The sequence below is a fragment of the Triturus cristatus genome, chromosome 10 (genome assembly GCF_964204655.1).
Source record: "Triturus cristatus chromosome 10, aTriCri1.1, whole genome shotgun sequence".
In the NCBI taxonomy this organism is placed as follows: domain Eukaryota; kingdom Metazoa; phylum Chordata; class Amphibia; order Caudata; family Salamandridae; genus Triturus; species Triturus cristatus.
This window is the reverse complement of record NC_140593.1, coordinates 1,210,481,456-1,210,502,476: the sequence shown is the minus strand read 5'-3', so window position 1 is coordinate 1,210,502,476 and position 21,021 is coordinate 1,210,481,456. Positions and strand designations below refer to the sequence as shown.

Sequence of the window (21,021 nt, the reverse complement as noted above, 5' to 3'; positions counted from 1 at the left end):
GCGATACAAAAGGGGGTGGTGATGGCCGGAGCATCAGAACCAATCAAACACTCACACCCAGTCAACAGATCTGGGTTTGATCCATCACCATTCTTTAGCCCACTCTGCCACCCCAGTTCAGACATGGCCATATGCAAATCAGTCTGACCCTGTGCCTCATGGGAACAGTCCAGCCCGAACTGCCAAGCCATGCCTTCCCTGGACCAGAAACAAGATTCCTAGGACCGGTTTCTGGCATTTCAGCCGTCTTCAGCCAGGCTTGCTTGAATCCAGTGGCAAAGTGAGCAAGGGACTCACGTCTGAGCATACCCTGCCAACTTATGGCGAACAAAGCGATACAAAAGGGGGTGGTGATGGACGGAGCATCAGAACCAATCAAACACTCACACCCAGTCAACAGATCTGGGTTTGATCCATCACCATTCTTTAGCCCACTCTGCCACCCCAGTTCAGACATGGCCATATGTAAATCAGTCTGACCCTGTGCCTCATGGGAACAGTCCAGCCCAAACTGCCAAGCCATGCCTTCTCTGGAACGGAAAGAAGCTTCCTAGGACCGGTTTCTGGCATTTTTTGTTCTCTGGAGTGGCAAAGATCTATGGGTGGTGTGCCCCAGAGTGTGAAAATCTCCTCCAGAATGTCGTGGTCTAATTCCCACTTGTGGCTCACTGATTTCAGACAGGTGAGCGTGTCCGCTGTCTTGTTGAGGGCACCTGGAAGATGCTCCGCCGAGAGCGATACCCCCTGCTGTATTGCCCATTTCGAAATCTCCTGAGCCTCTTTGGATAGTCGACGAGACCTTGTACCTTCCCACTTCTTTTTTTAATGCATGGCCGTCGTGTTGTCCGTACGGACCAGGACAGAGGATCGTTGAATCGGCGGAAGGAAGGCCTGCAAGGCTAGACGAATCGCCTTGAGCTCTAGAAGATTGATGTGGAGTAGGCGATGCTGAGGCATCCAGCGGCCGCTTACCTGAAGGTCTTGTAAGACTGCTCCCCAGCCTTCTAGTGAGACGTCTTATTATTAGAGGCGCTGGAGTGACCCTGAAGCTGAGACCCTGGGAGATATTGTCCTTGATCGTCCAACACGTTGCAGCCTATTTCACAGGCTGAGTGATTTTGATCTTGTCTTCGAAAGAGCCTTCTGACTGGCGCCACTGCAAATCCAGTTCTTGGAGGGGGCGCATTCGCAACCTGCAATGGGGAAATAAAGGAACGCAGGATGAGATTGACCCCAGAAGGGACTTGTAGAGGCAAACTGAAAGATACCCTCTTTGCAATCGACGAGCAGAGGTCATCAGCTTTGTTTGTCTTTCTCTTGAAGTAAACGCTTCGCAGCAAGATGTGTCCATAATGGCCCCTAAGAACCGGGCCGACTTGGGACGGGCACAGGACTGACTTTTCTGTGTTGAGCCGGAGCCCCAATTGATGGAAGAGCTGTGTACACGTCTTGACAGCCTCTTCCGCTGTGCAATGCGACGGAGCTTTTAGCAACCAGTCGTCCAGGTAGGGAAGGAAATTGAGCTTCTGTTTCCTGAGAAATGCTGCAAGAAGGGCTAGGACCTTCGTGAAAATTCGCAGAGCGGATCTGAGTCCGAAAAGCAGGAACCTGAATTGAAAGTGGCTCTTGGTTACTGTAAAGCATAAAAACTTCCTGTGGGCAGGGTGGATGGTGACATAAAAGTATGCGTCCTCGAGGTCCAGGGTGGCCATGTAATCTCCTGGATTGAGGAGCCGCAAAATGTGCTGTAAGGAGACCATCCGAAACAAGAGCTTGATGAGATAGGTGTTTAGTGCCCTCAGGTCTAAAATTGGGCAGCATTTTTCTACGGTCTTTTGAACAAGAAAACTGGGAATAGAATCCTTCTCCCGTTGGGATCGAGGGACTAGTTCTATCGCTCTTTTGAGGAGGAGTTGGTGTGCCTCTAGACGTAGAAGATGTAGATTTTTGGATTCGGTGACGCGAGGGGCTTTGGATGGTGGTTGATGTTGAAACTCCAGAGTATGGCCTGACAGAACTATATTTAGAACCCATAGATCTGATGTAATTAGTTGCCAGTTGTGGAAGTTTTGGTATATCCTGCCCCCAACTGGTGTTACAGGGGACAAAGGAACATTAGGAAGAGCCAAGAAGCTGCTACTGGCGCTTAGAGGAATCCCTCCCCTGGTGCCCTTGTCTTCCTCTAGATGATGAACGAGAGAAAGACGACTGGCCTTGACGCTGAGAATATTGCAGCCGGTATGATTGAGAAGGCTGTGAGTAAGAGGAATAGCGCTGCTGCTGATATCCGCCTCTGTAGGAGGGAAAGCCTCTACCCCTCGCTCCATGGAAAGGGACTTTGCGGTATTGCAGACTCCCAAGGGATTTTGCAGTCTCCGTGTCCTTCTTTATATCCTGCAGTGCATCATCAATGTGCTTCCCAAGTGCCTCACCGTCAAAGGGAAGGTCCAAGATCTGATTTTGTACTTCAGGCTGGAACCAAGTGGCACAAAGCCAGCCCTGGCGTCGAAGGACTGCTGCTCCCGCTAGGGAACGGAAGGCTGTAGTGGCAATATCCTTAGCGCAGTCAATTATCTCCAAAGATGTTCTTTCTCCCTCTTGGAGGATCTTTTTGGCTTCCACTTTAGCTTCCTCCGGCAGCTGGTCCAGATAAGGGGACAGATCACACCACATCTGGCGATCATACATTCCGAGAATTGCCAAGGCATTGGCTGCTCTGACAAGAAGGCTAGACATAGAAGAGAACCTCTTCCCAGCATTATCCAACTGCCTGCCCTCTTTATCCGGTGGTGTGGAGAGAGGGGCCAACGGATTTTTAGACTTTCTCTGGGCCGCTTGAGAAATTACCGAATCCGGTTTAGGATGGCTGACAAGACAAGCGGGGCCATCTTCAGGGGCCTTGTACTTTTTTTTCCAGATGAGGAAGAACCGGAATGACTGTAGCAGGCGACTTCATAACCTTCAGCCCTTCATCCCAGACGTGACCGACGATAGGAATAGAGCGAACTGACTTTCTGAATGGTTCTTTAAAGTCATATAGGAAACATTCCGACTGCACAGATGGAATGGGCAAATCGAAATGCTTAGAAGCTCTCCATAAAGTTATGAAAATCCCCAATATCTGCAGGAGGGAAATCCGCCGGTTCTGGAACGGGCGAGGTGGGATCCGGAATGATGTAATCATTCCATTCTCTATCAGGATCCAGAATAGTCGTTGTCCCTTGATCATCATCGGATGCATCACCCTGGACAGTAACCACAGTTTGTTGTGGTTCAGGAAACTCCTGCAACGAAGTTTGAGGAGGAAGCAGGGGTGAAACCGGAAGAGCAAGTGGAGTTGGAGGCACTTGCACCGTTTCCTGGGCAGGATATTGTATTGGAAATCTCCTCCTGTAATCAGATAGCATGAACTGCAAGTCCGTAATTAGGAAAGATGGCATACAGACCATCTCCTGTTGATATTGTTCCTGGGATCTCAATTGTGGCTCATATTGTTGCTGCTCCATGTAGTACTAGTCTGAGTCAGTCTTGATATTTGACATGCAACTGAGATGGGCTAACTGCAGCACTGTAAGGACAGTCATCGTCCTCAGAAAACTCCTCTTCTAAAAGGAAAGTTGGAGGCAGAGGTGTCACTTTTCGGGGAGAAGTCATCTCTGGTGTAATACGACGTCTCCGTATAGAAATTGCCACATTTTGTGTCGTTGACGAGGAGAGCGCCACCGTCGACGGGACCGTTGTCAGAATCAAGCTGGAAGCTGTCGTCGACATGGTTGCCATCATCCTCGTCGACGCGGTCAGAGTAGACGTCGACAGGGTGAACGTCGAAGCAATCGCCATCGCTGAAGCCATCGTCTTCGAAGCCGGTGGAAACAAGGAAACTCTCGCCGACTAGCCCGTCGACGGAGCTACAGTAGACGCCGGTAAAGATTTTGAAGTCGCTTGAATCGAAGTTGTTGTCGAACAAATGTTTCGACCAGCTTTACCATCTGATGGGACAAAAGCTGTTTTTTAAAAAAGTTTTAGCCTTCTCCGAAGGAGGAGAAGTAGAAGGCACATAGCTTGTCTTCTTTTGGGGTGCCACATCAGGAGCCAGTCCTTCCCTCTCCTTTACACCTTGGTGAAGAGATTCGATGGGACTATGCCTGTCAGACCAATGAGAGGTCTTTTGCAAGGCTTTAGCAGGGGGTCTGAAGAGGTTGAAGGTGAAGACCTACCCCATTTTTGAGATCTCCTCGATGAAGTAGCCGATGAAGCGTCCTCACTGTCACTGGAGACAGGATCTTTCGGTGATTTTAGTCTTTAAAGCCAAGTGAGAAGACGTCCCTCATGATCCCGCAAGGTCTTGGTGGAGAAGGTCCGACAGATTTTGCAGCCAGTAGCTTTGTGGTCAGGATACAAACAATAAATACAGTCTTCATGTTTGTCCTCCACATAAAGTCTCTTCTTGCAGCAGGTGGCACAAGCTTTGAAAAGAGCCTTCTCCTTGTCTGACATGATGAATCTGAAGTGAAGATTGGTTTTAAGCAATAAATTGAAGAAAAACTGAGCAGACCTCAGTGGAGACTCCCTTGCACAACGTGTGGTAGAAAATCTGAGGCTCTCTCAGGAAGGTTCTATAGGGTGAGGCTGTTCATTTTATTTGGTCTCTTTTACAAAAAGATGTGGATATGCTACAAAACGTGATGAGGCCTTATTCTGTTTTTGTACTTATTTCTATGGTAGTTTTTGATTTACCGGGAACTCCCATCTCGATGACGGGGAATGATACAAGCAATGAGAATCTATGAAAGTTCCAATACTGGAGTAAGATCCCCATCGACTTTTTTTTTGACGATGTTGCCGTCGACATAGAAAGCCTCACCTTTACAGGAACTATAGTCAGAGACGTAGAGGCAGTCATGATTAGCTTAGACGGCGGGGATGAAAATGTCAACGTCGTAGTGGTAGTAGTAGTAGTGAAAACAGAGCCTTTGGTCAAAGAGGGCGTTCATGACAATTTCGTCGACGGAGAATCGGCCTTTAGCTTCAGAGATAAACAGTCTCTGGAAGTGATTTTGAAGCCATTTTTACCTAGTCGATAGCAGTAGAAGAGGTAGAGAATGTCTCTTATGTGAAGAAGACTCCTTAGAGGAGAAATGTTGGTCATCAGCCTTAGATGAATGGTGCTGCTTTTCAACCACCTCAGAGGTCTTTGGAGACAAGCTCCACGTCACGTGCTTTTTTTTTTTTTGAGGCAACAGTTTTGAGAGAGGTATCGCTGTCGCCGTCAGAGGGTTATCCCGGTTTTTAACTTCTGCAATCACAAAAGAAGTCTACCATCTCTCTCTCAAAGTCTTCTGAGAGACAGTTCTACAGATTTTACAATCTCTCACCTGGTAATCAGGGTGAAGGCACTTCTTAGGAGGATCGTCCCAACGTAGTTTCAGCTTCCCACAGGAATCACAGTGTCCTAAAAGAGATCTTTTAGCTGTAGACATGTTGATATGTAGAAATCACACTGTTTTTGAAGTAAAATGTTCTGACATGTAAACTAGAAAAAGAACACTGAGCAGAGCTCAGAAAGACTCTTCACACAACGTGTGGCAGAAAATCTGAGCACCTGGAGCCTCTGTGGTGAGGGTTCTAAAGGGTGCCGTCGCCTGATTAGCCGAACTTTGGACCTTTCCTAATGACTAGGATGAGCTATTAAAGTGAATGTTTCTCCATTTACTTCAATGTTAAAGTCATTACTTACTGCTTTTTATGTACCATGGGACTCCACTTTGACCACCGGGAATGATTCAAGCATGTGAATCTATGAACGATGCAATACTGGAGAAACAGACAAAAAAATAAAAAGAATGAAGATATTTTGCAGTGCAAAAGCCAAAAAAGGCAAAGCTCAGTGCGCCAAGATTCTGTCACCAAGAGCACGAAAAAAGAATTTTAGTTTCTGCCACTTACGGGTAGGATTGTTTACTGGGGGCTGAGAGCCCTTAAAGCTGCAGTGTCAGTTTTCAGACTTGAGTAGTTTCAGCTTATATGGCTACACTGTCCTGGGTCCTACCACTTTGTATCCAAGTGAATGAGGTTTTTCAAAGTCACCTAGTTTTCTAATACATTTTCTCAATATTAACAAAGGTTTAGTTTTATAAAGTATATTAATGGGATTTACCTTTGCTGCCAGTTCGTCGTGGGATTTACAGTGAGACTCCTTTTTCAGCGCCAGCAACTCGCCGGACCCGCTGCGCGGGTCCCGCAGCGCCCTCTTAACACCGTAAGGGTGCTCTGGAACAGGGTTGAACTAAGCTGGGTGAGCGGTAGCAAACAGGGCTGCGAGCTGCAGGGGACTCCATTGCCGAGGAGTCCCTGCGTGCCCAATTGCTTCCACCTGGGCTGCTCTCCCTGTTCGTCACGCCCCCCTGCATAGCTGCTTGATTAAAACAGAGCCAAAACCTTGTTTGCCTGGGATTTACCTTTGCTGCCAGTTCGTCGTGGGATTTACAGTGAGACTCCTTTTTCAGCGCCAGCAACTCGCCGGACCCGCTGCGCGGGTCCCGCAGCGCCCTCCTAACACCGTAAGGGTGCTCTGGAACAGAGTTGAACTAAGCGGGGTGAGCGGTAGCAAACAGGGCTGTGAGCTGCGGGGGACTCCATTGCCCAGGAGTCCCTGCTCTCCCTGTTAGTCACGCCCCCGTACCTATTCCCCCCTCTTATTTAGGGAAGGTCATTCCAGCGACGCGGGAGCGCCCGGGGCTAAGCCCGGGCAAAGGGCGGGCCGTCTGAGGCCGTCAGAGAACGGAAGAGACCGGACCGGGCCCTGTCTCTAACAACGAGTTTGTCTGTGAACCGCTCCTTCTGAACTCCACCGATCATTTAGTGATTTTCTGCGTATGAGAGTCCTGTATAGCCTGGTCTAATATTTCTAATATTATTAGTTGGCGAATAACTGTATTGGGTGACTGTGGACATGGTTCTTACGAGAGGAAGCAAAACCAAAGTAAAGGGAGGTGGGGGAAAATGCTTAGGCCCCATGGATGACTTTATTGCCAAGGCAAATAACTTTATTGATCAAAGCATTAGTCTAATAGAAGGCAGGGTGTCTTTAGATCTTGCTCTGGCAAAGAGGTCGTCCATTGGAAATTTGAAGAACGCAAAAACCCCCGAGGCCCAGCAAATAAGGGGGTGTGGGACGACTCCCATGGGTAGGAGAAGTCTCCCAAAAAACGTAGATTTATCGGCCTCACATCTCTCTGATTTTCAATTAAGTCTGGACCTAGAAAGGACCCCAGAATTAATGCCCGAAATAACCCCAGATGAGATTAGGATTATCAGAGGGAGGAGAGAGGGAGCGATAGGGAAAAGAAGGATAAACCCTAAAAATCCGATTCATCATGACTCCAGTATCCAACACGAAGTAAAACTCACAACACCCCTACAAGACAATCTCCTTTCTGACAACTCAGCTATTAATCAGTCCATACATGACAATCCAGACTCTCTTAGCGTAGCAAACTCTATTCATTCCCCACCTAGTAACACGCAAAGGGATAATGTCAACCCACTTTTAATAAACAACATAGCAGAGCTCTTAAAAATCGCTATTACACCACTTGAATTAAGACGGTCCCAGATGGAGCAACAATTACAGCTTCTTGTTAACATCATGAAACCTAAACAAGTACTAGGGGATAAAAAAAAGAGAGGAACCAAACCACCCCCTCAAAAGGTGCCACAAATGCATAACAACAAACACGAAATTGCCCCAACAGAGTCCCCCTCAAAACTAAAACCCCCCGAAGTACTTATAATAGAGAGAGTAGAAGAACCTATTGTTAACTCCAATATAAATTCTCCCCAGGTTAATGTCCCGGCCGTACTAACCACAGGTTCCAAAAATCCCTCCTTTAGGGGGAAAAAAACGTTGTACCAAACAAACACTTCGATTTTAAACAAGCAGGCCCCCAAAACAGCAACAACTGATTCCAGCATAGCCGATACGAGGGGCCCTAAAAGTAGATTGGTGGTAGACTTGCACCAGAAGCAAGTCCATACGTTGTAGTTATGGTTGGTGTACCCGAGCTAGAAGATCATGCTGTGGAATCTACCTGGTCGTTGAAAAACAAGGTTCAGTTCTGGTTAAACAATAATCGCCCCATCACTCAACCCGGGTCATCTAGGATTTTGATGGTCCGTAGAACCCTTGGGTGGGAAATAGCAAGAAAACAATACCGGGAGACTGCATCTTGATTTCATTTGAACATCCCTGGGTGGCGGATTATATATGCTCTTGGGAGTTTCCAAACACCTATGGTGAAATAGGAACTAGGCGACTTTCCTTTTTCTACCCCTCGAGGTTCTTTAGGGAGGCTCCTACCATCAATGCTCCTCCCCGGGTAACAACAGCCCCAGCCCACGACAATTATTCTAACCAATGGAAAACAGTGGGTTCTCGTTCCCGTGAGCATGGTGGTTATCGGCACATACCAGGGCCTCGATTTTGGGGTGGAGGTAGAGAGGAATGGGGCGTCCACCAACAGTGGATATCAAATAGAGAGCCAATGCAAAGGGAAACCTGGTTTGGAATCCCAACTGACAATAGATTCAGTGTCCTTGAGATGGTTGACTGACTATCAATTCCTTCTAAGGTCACCAACCATAGTTCATCTCACTCATTATCCAATGCCACAATGGACTGCTCAATTCAAGAAATAGCGACTAACGCAGAATCGTACCCGTTATCTATTCTTTTTTGGAACATAGCGGGGCTTCGTTCCAAAATCGAAGATGGCTCGATAGCATATTTCCTGGAACAGGGGAAAATTATATGTCTACAGGAGACCTGGTCTCTAACGGAGCTTCATCTCCATGGGTTTCAAACGTATTTTACGTCAGCTTTGGGAGGAGGCATTGGTAGACCAAATGGGGGCTGACCACATATATTGCCAACACAGTAAATTATCTTACAACATCGCTGGTTGCGTCGGACCCAAACTTCCAACTATTAAAGCTCCTTTTCAATAAAACCGAGCCCATCCTCTTGCTTAATGTGTATAACAATCTCGAGGATGATCAATTTTTGTCTCTTATTAGAAAAATCAAGGAGAAATTGAGAAATAATTCTATAATTGGTAAAGGGCCAGTTCACTTCATATGTGGCGGAGATTTAAACATCCATCCATGCCCACATGTCGGGAAAAATAGATGTGGAATTGTGGATGAAGATGACGCTCCTATTATGCACTTCACTCATAGTAAAGTGGGGATTGCTATGAACAACATGTTACTGGATTTAGAACTTGAAATAGTAAACGAATCAATTCCAGGGTCAAACCTCCTACAACCAACGTACGTGGGCAGGGGCCATAGTACGACAGTAGACTATATCCTCCTCTCGTCAGGATGGTCTCCTCGAGTGAGGTCCTGCGAGGTGTTGTTAAACACCTTTAGTGACCATTCCGCTCTCAGATTAGAAATACAACGAACAAAGGGACAACCTGAAATGGGCGCAATAGCGACAACCCTCGCACAAAATAAATTGGAGCTAGGCAGGACAAACGGGTATGCATTGAAGTGGGAGATGATCAATCCGGAGGTAATTATGGGGAAACTAGTAAAAGAGGCATATATAAATATAATCAACTGCCTCGATCTAGCGCTATCTGACGAAGAAGTTTTAACTAATTTTATACAAATATCAGAGAAGATCAAGGAACTTCTCACCACAACATTGAGGAGGCCACCCTCAACTAATAAAGGCTGGTTTAACCATTCCTGCACTATGGCCCTAGCTAACTTAAAAAAGGAAATAAAAAAAACAGTTAGAGTCCCTGAAACGATCCAATTGCTGAGGCGTCAATATCTTTCTGCACGAAAGCAAAGAATCATTGAATTAAAAAAGAAATTATGGGACGATTTACACTCCAGTGCTGTATCAAAGAATAGTCTGGCTTTTTGGCGTACTGTCAAAACACCATATCTCTTGGATTCAGACAGCCCCAAGATAGAAGTGGCCATCGATGAAGCTACGTGGGTGGCACACTTCTCTAAAATTTTTCAAAACACAGCAACTGTTAGCAAAGGACCAGAACATTTTCTCCTAAATGTTGATTATCCCATTTCCCTATTCTTCGATATTACCGAAGTTTTAGCGGCCTTGAATGCAAGTAAAAGTGGGAAAGCCCCAGGCCCTGATGGGGTCCCAGTAGACCTGTTTAAATCTAATCCGGACCTCTGGACCCCCATCATAACAAGAGTATGCACTGCAGCGGCAAAAGTGGGCCTGATTGATTCTTGGACAAAGTCAATTATGGTCCCGATCTTTAAAAAAGGAGACCGCCAAGATGTTAATTGTTATCGTCCCATTTCCCTTTTGGACTCGCTAGGTAAAGTGGCTGGCAGAGTTGTCCTCGAACGACTCCGGCAGTGGGCTGTGGAGGGAAACATTATTTCAGATCTACAATTTGGATTTCGGGAGGGGTTTGGAACGGTGGAGCAAGCCCTTAATCTCAGTCTGATCCTGGGAAAATATTGCCAAGCAAAAAAAGAAACAGTTTATATGGTGTATGTAGATTTATCTGCCGCCTTTGACTGTGTATCACACATAAAACTCTGGAACATCTTGACACATATGGGAGTGGACCCCCCTCTCGTAGATTTTATGAGAGAGTTATATTCTGGGGCCTCCGCAAGGGTGCGTTTTGGTACGAAGGGTGAATTGACCGCGCCTTTCGGAGTGGAGCGAGGAGTCAGGCAGGGGTGTGTCCTCGCCCCCTTCCTCTTCTCCTTGTATACAAATGGTTTGGAGGTGGAGATGATGAGGGGGGCTCTGGACCTACCTCGGGTAAAACGGCGTTTGATACCTGCCTTGCTCTACGCGGACGATGCGGTCATTCTGGCCCGCACCCCATGCGAACTGCAGAAATCCCTAAATAGATATGTCGAGTTTATGGGCGGCTTGGACTTACAAGTCAATGTCAAAAAAACATTTGTTATGGTAGCCGGGCGAAAAAAGAAGCGAGTAAAGAACATCTTTCTCAAAGATCAAAAATTGGAGGTGACTACGAAGTATTGCTATCTGGGGGTAATGATTGACGACGGGCTCAACTGGAGAGCAGCAGTAGAGGCCAGATGTCACTTGTTTAAGAGAGCAATAATGTCCCTGATAAGTTTCTCACAGAGACTAGGGAAAAGGCCCCCAGTGGAGCTTCTAAAAATCTACTTAGCTAAATGCCAGGCGATTGCCCTCTACGGAGCCGGAGTATGGGGATCCGCAGAGGTCAGCGCCCTCCAGGTTGCTGAAAATAACTTCCTGAGATTTTTTAGCCGTACCAACGAGCACCTCAGTATACGCTCTCCATTTGGAGCTTGGAATCCCCTATCTCGAGGATTTGATAAGAATTCAGCCCCTATTGCTCTGGAGACGTATTTGGACGTCCGATAATAATGTCTTTTCGCAGGAAATTTTGACGGACTCAATGACCATAGACCATTCTGTAAAAATAAAATGGTTATGTTATGTAAGAAATTTCCTCATGGATCTTGGCTTGGAGAAATATTATTCCGACCCTAAAAAAATTGTTGAAATCCCAAAGAGAACGCTGAAAAAATTGGCGTTAACGCATCTGGAGTCCTTGAGGATGACCTCTGTTGCGACAAAGCCATTGGCCATTCATGCCAATCTGATTCAGATCACTTACTCCATTCAACCATACTTGACATTACAGATTAGCACCTATCATAGAATGTTGCTGACAAAATTCAGATTAGATTCTATTTTCAGATTAGTTTCTTTCCCCGATAGAAATAGTTGGGATTCGATTCCCACCCTTTGTCCTTGCGATGAAGTATCAACACAGTCAAATTTACATACTATTCTGTTTTGTAAATTTTATCATCCACATAAGAAGGTTTGGTTACTACCTGTTTTAAAGCGATGGGGATTAAGACAATGTCGCCCGGCGATGCTACGTCTACAAATGTTAGACACTGAATTGATCTGTTATCATGTCCTCAACTTTCTAAGATGTATTGTGAAACATAGGAATAACCTGTAAACTGGAGTTTGATCTGAGTCTATGTTGACGAAACGAAACTATGTAATTCCATGGTTTAAAGCTATATGACATGATATTCTATTAGTTTTAACCAACACTTTTTAAGATTAGTGTGTTTTTTTTTCTCTTTTTCTTTTTCTTTTATTTTGTATTGTATTGTCGAAACAATTGTTCTTTTATGGTTTTTAAAATTGCAAAAAAACAAATAAAGAAGATATTATTATTATTATATTAATGGAATAGGCCAATACAGCCTATTTTAAAAGGCAACAAACATTTAATGTCACATGGAAACATATACTTTAAGTAAGGCGAAAACGGAACACAGATGAAGATCTATTCCAAGAAGTACTCTGGGATTCTGCATTTGGGCTGGACTATTCAGTGCGTATGATCGAAAGAGATCCACAGACTGAGAATATACATTTCTGAATAATCCAGAATGTCTTCCTTTAAGGGGAAAAATTAGAAACATAGAAGGCTCGGTCAAAAAATGCTCTATAATATAATACATTGGTGATCCTAGAATACGAAAATTAAAGACGGTTTTCAAAAACAGGCAGGAGAAGAAAGGGTCTATATAAGGACTTAAAACTGGCCACAAGCGCCTTGAAGTGGTGTTTGCGAGACAGACTCCATAACATATTCTCCAACCACACAATCTTGTTATGATATTGTTGTAATCTCTCTTTTCTTCTCCTGGTTCTCTCCTCTGTGGTGTTCTTCTCCTTTCCTCCCCCAGTGGTAGCTTCCCTTCTCCCCCGCCCCCCTCCTCCCTCATGGAACGCTCCGCCAGAGTTCACATTGGAATGTTGACAAGCTGCCAGTTGCGGAGAGTGGATGACAGAATAAAGACGCTTGAACTTACCTGCTTAAGAGTGTTCGTCTTTATAACACTGGCGACGATTTGGCGAAGGGGGCCACTCCTGTCATCTCCCCTTTCAGTGCTCTCTCCTTTCTGCACTCGGATGAGAATTCCTAAAGGACACTGCCTGTGAGGAGGCATAGTTGGGGCGACTTCCTGCTGATTTACGAAAAACACAGGAGTTCTTGACTGACACCAGACCATCGTATATCCTAGGAATCCTCTACGAGGTATCTCCAGCTCCATTACAGATTGTGGCAGAGTATTTTTGTGCGTTGTTCACCACGAGTCTCGGCACGAGGGGACACTGCAGTATTCCTGACAGGTCTTCATGGGGCAGGGGTCGGGGTGTTTTTAGCTGACTGCTACATGCAATTCTCGGCCCTCGGAAGAGCCCCGAGACTGCCTGCTTGTTTTGTCTCTGCGATAAGGAGAAAGGGATATTCCCAAAGTGAAATTGATGCTGAAGTCTGTGGGTCTCAATTCTGTGGTACGCGGCCGTCGCTCTCACCCCCAGGAGGAGGTGTTCCTGTGCCACTTGATGAGACTTTGGTAGTGAGTGCTGTGGATTTGTGCGTTCCTTTAGCCTGCACAGCTTCAGTTCTCCCGGTGGGTTTTTTGTAAATTGAGGACACGCTTAGCTAAGCGCTGTGTAGAGACACTTCATATTTGCTGAGGCATGCGCCGTGTGGGGACACTACGTATGTGTTCACCCCATTTATCCAGCGCTGCAGCAGTTCCTCTAATAGAAAAATTTCTCCGGAGTTCAGAGGCGGCAGACGTCCGTGAGGTAATTTCCTCCCTGAGGGGCCGGCGCACCAGCTTCTGAGGACCTTGCTGCTACGCGGTAAGCTCGCAGTGCTAATCGGAGAGCCGGCGCCCCAGCCGTGTGTGAGCCGTCAACCTTCACGTCATTCCTGTGCTGTGGGCGGTCCTGTGGATGTCTCCTTCAGCGTGAGTGCCTGGGAAGTCGGGTGTCTCATCTGCCTTAGATCGCGAGTGTGTACACCTGCAGCGCCCACGCTACTTAACAGAAGCCAACAGAGAGGAGACAGACAATTCAACATTCATGCAAGTGGCATTACGTGATTTGTGGCAGCCCTAGTAAGATGGTATATTTGGGGGACGTTCTGTGCCACATTAACTGAAACTAGCCATTTCTGATACTTTATTGTGTGGTTCCTGCTTAGTTACTCTCGGCGTTGTCCTCCTTGGTATAAGCACTGTGTGTGCACCACTACACGGTGACACGCACACCTACCACACCTTCATCAACTATTCATTGAATATTGCATGCTTGTTTTTCACCAGTGTCAAAAGTGATTATTACCATGTTGTGGTGAGCCTCTGAGGGTGCGTGGGCTTACGGGGTACAGTGTGAATAACTAAGTTTCACACATGTTCAATTGTCTTGAGTATATACAGAGTAGACTTGTTGAGTATGTCCTACAAGCTAAATTTTCCTGCATTCTTCAGGGTAGAGTGTAATTAAAGATAGTAGGGTACCCCTCTGACCGTGCTGTGCTTGCCCAGATGTTACTTCACGTAGTTGCTGGTTCGCAGTGATATTGCTATTCAATTTTCTCCCTCCCTGTTCTGGCGTTGTCCACTGCTTTTCCGCCTTGTCATATCTAAGTTCTGGTGCCACCTTCCCTCCAGTGTATTATCCGGTTCAGCCTGCCTGGATATTCTACTCCTCCCATTATGGCGGGACAAGCTATGAGCCAACCTCCTCCGTTCCTCAATGAAATCGGGGAGCCAGAAATTCACTGGAAGGATTGGATAAATGTATTCGCCTCATATCTAATTGCCATAGGCGGCGAAAGGTATTCACCAGTTCGCAAACACATTGTTGCACAACCTAGGCGTGCAGGGTAGGAAGATTTATGACACTTTACCGGAACCAGATCTAGAAGAGGACGAAGATGACACGGATGAGTTTAAAGTCACTCTGTTAAAGTTAGAAACACATTTTGGTGATAGAGTAAACGTAGTTTTGGAGCGACATAAGTTCTTTAGCCGCATCCAAGGTAAGCAGGAATTGGTCATCAATTATGTTGCAGCACTTAGAGGTTTGACTCAACTGTGTGACTTTGGTGAGCTCACTGATTCACTCATCAGGGACCAACTAGTTAGGTGCACAAACAACAGTCATATCCAAGAAAAGCTCCTGGCAAAAAACCCCACTTTAAAAGATGCGGTTAGTATAGCAGTCTCTGTGGAACACACTGCTAAGTGTATCAAAGAGATGAAGACTCCCAATGACATGGTTGCCAATGTTCGCATTAGCAGTGATGCACAGACAAATTCACTTGAAAATGAAGTATTCAAAGTTAGACCCGGAGATGTCAAAGATAACCATTCTGTAAGTACAAAGGGGAGATGGAAATGCTATAGATGTGGCAGCAGCAATCACCTTGCTAATGATGTTCGTTGTACTGCCCGGAATGTCACGTGTGTAAAATGTAACAAGAAGGGGCACCTGGGTAGAGTGTGCAACAACAGTGGTAACCTTCAAGTAAAAGTAGTACACAGTGGAGAGGACTTTGTTCCCAAGTATGTGTTCCAAGTAAAAGCTAGGGACTGTCAAGCTTCCCCAAGTTATCAAGAGCATTTCAGTGACTGCAGGCCTATTGAACATCCTAAATGTACCATCTTTGTGACTGATAAGCCTATAGATGTGTTGGCCGATTCGTGTGCCCCGGTTACCATATTCAATGTAAATGTCATAAATGACATTTTTGATACCTCTTGTTTCAAAATGATGGAACCTGACATTTCAGCAGTAGGGTACGCTGATGAAAATATTCCGTTAATAGGGATGATGAGTGCGTGTATTAAATTCAAAGGAAGAGCGACAAGGGGCAAAGTATACATGGTAAGCAAAGGGTCTAATCTGTTGGGTTGGCAGCAGCAAAGAGCTGGGGATTGTACTCGACCCGAATAGTAAAGATCAAGTTCTGGTAGCTGAGGAGGTGGGTGGAACCAGCAAGGATGTATGCAATTCTTCTGACAAGTTCACTAGAATTTGCCAAAGAGTAAATAGCATGGCTTGTGACGTACAGCCCATGGGAGTGTATAACATTACTAAACAATGTGCCAAAACCTCTGTGGAAGGAGGGGTGCCAGAGTTGGCTTATGATGTACCAGGAACGGATGTGGTTAAAAGGTTGTCTGCAGAGAATAGGTGTAAGCTGCCTAACAATTCCACGGTAGTTCCAAAAACTCCATGGACTAAGTTGGCATTGGAGATAATCTGTCCCATGGGACAATCAGGAGTCGTAAAGAGATTTTTGATTGTTCTCATGGATTTCACATCGCACTGGGTTAAATACAAGTGTGTGTCACGGGTATCGACAAAAGTCCTTATTGATTTTTTAAGTGACTCATTCGCTTGCGAAGGTGTGCCAGCTTGTATAGTCACCAACAATGATATCAAATTCTCATCCCGTGAAATGAAGACATTCCTTGGTGAGTTTGGCATCAAGCATGAGGAATCTACTGGATATGCTCAAGAAGACAATGAACCCATTCGGAGGTCAATGTGTTGGATCAAAAATCTCACTCATCAAGCTTGTACCAGCAATATGGATGTAGATAAGGTGTTAAGAGAAAGCATTTGGGCATATCACACCTCTTCTGTTTTGAGAACGGGGATTACCCCTTTTGCCTCCATCAGGGGAAGAGATCCGATTGCCAACTATATACCTCCTGATTTGTCCTTCAAGTAAATGTTTCTTAAATTGTATCCGTGGGTTGTTCTCCCTCCTTTTATTGCGGGAACCCCTGCCTCCCGGATTGAGGGGTTCTCACTCTTTTAAATGTTAAGCTTTGATACTCACAGGGTTCCCTCCTCTTCCTTTCTCTCTCAGTTTTCTCCTGTTTTTTTCCCTTTCCCTCCGTAGGGAGATGTGTTGTAATCTCTCTTTTCTTCTCCTAGTTCTCTCCTCTGTGGTGTTCTTCTCCTTTCCTCCCCCAGTGGTAGCTTCCCTTCTCCCCCGCCCCCCTCATGGAACGCTCCGCCAGAGTTCACATTGGAATGTTGACAAGCTGTCAGTTGCGGAGAGTGGATGACAGAATAAAGACGCTTGAACTTACCTGCTTAAGAGTGTTCGTCTTTATAACAGATATCCCTTCGACTATGTGGTCCTCACCCAAGGGTGATTTTGCATTCAAAAACAGGGACTAGTGTTTAAGTAACAAATGTTTATTTCGAAAGCATTAATGTAGCCAGGGTGCACTCATCTTCCCACTGTTATGTACACTATTTTCATCAGTGGCTCTGTGAAGGTCACTTATTTAAGTGTCACATAGGTTGGCAGCACGCTCTAAGAGCATATGGGACCCCGGGTGAGTATGAAGCTGTATAGGATGATTTGAAACACGGACGCTTGCACTCAAACATCCTGTGGAGTACTTTGCCAGTTCTTGAAGGGATCGGTCTGATCCTGGAACTACAGAATGAGAATGATTCTAAAGAACTAGCAGTTTTGGAATAGGAAAGACTGACCTAAGAAGTAAATTATTGGAATCCAGGGAGTTAATACACAGCCCACCTTTGCCTACATTTTCCTTTTCAACTTTGCTCAGAGTTTTTGGTGTGAGGAACGTGCTAGCTTTATGCCCTTTAAAAACAGGGCCAGCTGCTAGACAAATGCTATCATTGTCAATGGTCACCTTTTTCTGAGAGCATGCCAAATGCTGAAAGTCAAAACCACCGCAACTAAAGATGATGGAAAACTTAAAACAAAAGCCTAAAAATGTAAAGAAATCCTAAAGAAGTGGTGAAATATATAAATTAATTTTGTAGAAGCCCAGGAGAAAATTACCTTGGCAACAGAAGACAATTATACAGAGAAGGACTGACAAGTATTCAATAAAAATGCTGGGTTTATAGAATACCCGGAATTCGAAAGAAGCAGATAAAAAAAGTTGGCAACTGAAGATGTATCCTCTGGTGAGGGATAGGAAAAAGTTACATAACTAACTACAATTCTTCAACAGTGGTATTTTTCATAGATTCAAATGCTTGAATGATTGCATAATGTCAGGTAGTCAATGTGATCATTGCAATATTTCAATACAGCAGCGGACATTGAAATCAAATGGACAAACATTCCTGGATTACAGGTGGCAGTCCATCCATCTCACTTTATGATCTGAGGTCCAGCCTATCAGCAGGAAGGGCTCAGGGTTTCAACCTTCCTCAGAGGCTACAACTGTCAAATGAGCAATGAGGATGATGGGTGCATTTGAATCTATTGAAGATATCAATGCTGAAGAACTGTATATACAGGAAAATAACTTTTCTTCAGCATTGGCTCATTAATAGATTCAAATGCTTGAATTAGGATTATATAAACAGTTCATGCAGTACAATATATAACAGGTGTGAACAAGGTTCATCCTATTTAAACATACTGCTCAGTGTTGCCTGTCTAATTGCCGTTTCAGTCTTTGATTGAATATACATGCAGTAATATGTGGCAAATGAATACTGGTGTAGAAATGCATGTTGCGGCTTCACAAATATCTTTTAAAGGCACCCCTGCAGAGTGTCGCTGTGGTTGCCAGACCCCTATGGAATATGCTCCGACTGCCGTTCTCAGACGATTTGCTTTGATAAAAGGCTGCCCTCATTTGAATTTCTGTAGGGTACAAAGACCTGGTCAGGTTCTCAAAACCGTTTTGTCTCATCAATTTATTATTTCAGGCACTTTTTACCCCCTCAGAATGTAGTGCTTTTCCCATTGATATAGCTAGCCGTGAAACGCTGTTAGATGTACCTTTTAATTTGGATTAAATTACAGACTTTTTGAAATAATTTCAGACTGGTTATCAGTGTTACTTTTTTTGTTTAAATTAAAGGTTGGTATTAGTGGCTTGATAAAGGATGCGCTTCTTGCCGACTTAATAGGAATTGAATGAATGAATACAGTTTTCCACCTTGTTAGAAACGGGGTTTTTGTTCACTAGGGTATGCACCTAAGCCAGGCAAAACTCACCACTCTAATCAGGGCAAGTAAGTTAAACACCAAACATAACCTGTGTTCACCCTCTGGTAACTTGGCCCACAGCTGTCAAGCTTATCATCAGAGGCAATGTGTAAAGCATTTGCACAACACACTCACCATAACTAAACCACAAAACTGACTCCATACCGGGAAATATATAAAAATATACAGAATATTGTACATAAAATGGACAACTACATGAATCAAAAATGTTGAGCATATTATGGAGTAACTGAGATAGTACTCGTTATCCTGACAATGCAAGAATCAAACAAATGATCACATCAGGGCATAAAATACAGCAGTTAGGTTAGGGTAAAAATATATAAATCGCCATAGGAAATCGCCAAAGTATCACCATAGGCATATCAAAACTCAAACTGTAGGGCAAAGGCTGGCCTGCGGTCCTCTTAGGTGTTTTACTGTAATTTTCCTAACAGTGGCAATGTATCCTTTCTGCTACACCATATATGGAGTTACTAGATCAGGTACACAGTGGCCTTTGTTGGGGTCCTTTCCCATAATACTCCTCAAAGTTTAAAATGCCATTAACATCTGTTTCACAGTGTAATGGGGGAAAGGCACAACTTAGGAGACCCGCAAGGCATCTCTCGCTGGGATCCTCACTCTCCTGGTAATTGGGAACTATGTGTCCCTGGACTATTGGAATGCAGCGTCCATTTGGATCAGACTCAGGTAACACTTCCTTTGTTTAACAAAAACTGAGCTGCCCGCCAAGGAGTGCAGGACAGCTTTAATCAGTGTAGGTCTGCTCACGAGGGTTACAGTCCCGTAAACGGAATGAGGATCCTGCCCCGCCCCTCAAGACCAGGGAACGGAGGGCTGCTCTGCTGCACGCTAGTGCACAAGGCGGTATAGCTCCACAGTAACTTTCTCCCCAGACAACTCCTTTCTGTCTGGATTAGGCAGACCGTGCACGGCTCAACTAGTCTAAGCATTCTCAGCTGTCTGGGGGTCAATGAGGAAGTCGCAAGCAAGCCTGCTCGCGGAACGTGCTGATTTCCTGAGCACTGCGTCGCCCAGGAATGCAGCGCAGCTCTTGCTGGGGGAAACTTCCCAGAGGGGGCAGGCGACAGGGCCTCTCAGAATGGCCTCACGCAGATCTATCTCTTCGTAAAAAGAATGCAGCACAGGCCATTTTTTAAAGCACTCCTTCAAGTGCTGTGATTAGAGAAGACAGAAGCAGTACACAGTGCTCCCCATGCGCTGGTATCCTGGGAGAACAATTAGGGAGGCACAAAAAGGTTGACAGGTGGCAGGCCAGCACATAACTCAGGGGCCAAATGGCAGTCCCTCCTGGTAGCACAACAGTCCTCTTGGCGATGGAGAAATTGTAGAGTCAGCAATGTCTGGTTACAAGTCCACTCAGCCTCTCATTAGGCCAGAGTCAAGGAGCAGTAGGCAACAGGGCAACAAGCAGAACAGCAGCCCAGTTGAGTCCTTTAAGCAGCGCAGCAGTCCTTCTGACAGAGGCTCAGCTCCATAACCAAATGTGCTTCAAAAACATGGGGTCAGAGTCCCTGTACTTCTACTCAAAAATGCATTTGATGTAGGGGGTGATTTCACAAAATCCTTTAGAAGTGCCCAAAAAGTCGTTTCAACTCAACCCAGGCTCAAGACATCAGTAGTGGGTAAAAAAGCCCTTTGTGTGAGGGCAGAACACAACCTATACAAATGTGAAGTGTAAATGCCCTATCCCAGAGCAAGAAGACCATCGGTATGCAGATGAATGCAGATGTAACCCCTGTCACACCCAGCCATTCCTGTTTTGTGGCTATCTGGAAAGTATGCACAAATTTACCCATGCCTAGTCGTGGACTGGAGTCAGGCACCAAAGCACAAAGTCATAAGCACAGAGGTGCCCACTATCTAAAAGTGGCAATTCTAAAGTAGTAATGTAAAATCCAGCTACCCTAGTAAGCAGGATTTATCACTACTATTTCAAACATACCAAACATGGCAACGCTACTCCTTTCAGATCAGGAATTACCGCTTAAATTTATATAAGGGATTCCCAATGCTAGCCTATGAAAGGAGCAGGTCTCACAGTAGTGAGAAACAAAATAGGCAGTTTGTCACTGCC

The 21,021-nt window shown here is 45.3% G+C and overlaps 1 protein-coding gene across 2 annotated transcripts in view; it reads right to left on the bottom strand.

Moving 5' to 3' along the window:
• Positions 1-21,021, bottom strand: part of OTUD5 (OTU deubiquitinase 5) — a 559,146-nt gene that overhangs the window by 37,286 nt on the left and 500,839 nt on the right. The window lies entirely within an intron of this gene.